Source organism: Cebus imitator, unplaced genomic scaffold, assembly GCF_001604975.1.
Source record: "Cebus imitator isolate Cc_AM_T3 unplaced genomic scaffold, Cebus_imitator-1.0 Scaffold114, whole genome shotgun sequence".
Lineage (NCBI taxonomy): Eukaryota > Metazoa > Chordata > Mammalia > Primates > Cebidae > Cebus > Cebus imitator.
The window spans coordinates 743,463-744,179 of record NW_016107429.1 but is presented as its reverse complement, the minus strand read 5'-3'; the positions used below and the strand labels follow the sequence as shown (position 1 = coordinate 744,179).

Sequence of the window (717 nt, the reverse complement as noted above, 5' to 3'; positions counted from 1 at the left end):
GAACTAATTTTGTCAAATATGAAATGAGCAGAAAAATGTAATAAAGGACATATATACACAAACTTAAAACAGAGCTGCTACACAGAGACAGGTGTCATAATGGCAGATTAATAGTGTCCCAAGTAATTGCATTCTTTTCTATTTTTACAATTTAAAACAGCAAATATTAGAATATTTATATTGTTTCAAATAAATAATTTCAATGTGTATTATCACTTACGATTTAAAATATTGAGTTATGTGCTCACTTCGGCAGCACATATACTAAAATTGAAACGATACAGAGAAGATTAGCATGGCCCCTGCGCAAGGATGACACGCAAATTCATGAAGCGTTCCATATTTAAAAAAATAAAATAAAATAAAATGAAAAATAAATAAAATATTGAGTTATTTTATGTAATTGATGTCTTCCAAGTATTTGCACATACAGGAGGAAAAATGGCACCTACTTGCTCTGAGTGTGTCATTTCCCTCAATATCTATGGTTCTATAAACACGAAAATACTACCTCCCAGCTTTCACAGATTCAAATTAGTATCTCTATGTAAGTAAATATTTATTTACACACGAAAACAACTAAAATAGAAACTATACAATTTTCTGAACTCATAAGGTTTGTAATCTCATGTGTCTCTGAAGTTCAGGAACCATTCTTACTCCAGAAAAGAAAAATGGACTGCCTATGGGTAAAAGTTTTTTAAAAATAATTAAGTG

The 717-nt window shown here is 29.8% G+C and overlaps 1 non-coding gene across 1 annotated transcript; it reads left to right on the top strand.

Annotated features, from left to right (window-relative positions):
* Positions 1-240: 240 nt before the first annotated feature.
* On the top strand, positions 241-347 carry LOC119472719. The gene has a single exon (XR_005201897.1). It is a non-coding gene; the product is annotated as a U6 spliceosomal RNA (small nuclear RNA).
* The last annotated feature ends 370 nt before the right edge of the window (positions 348-717 follow it).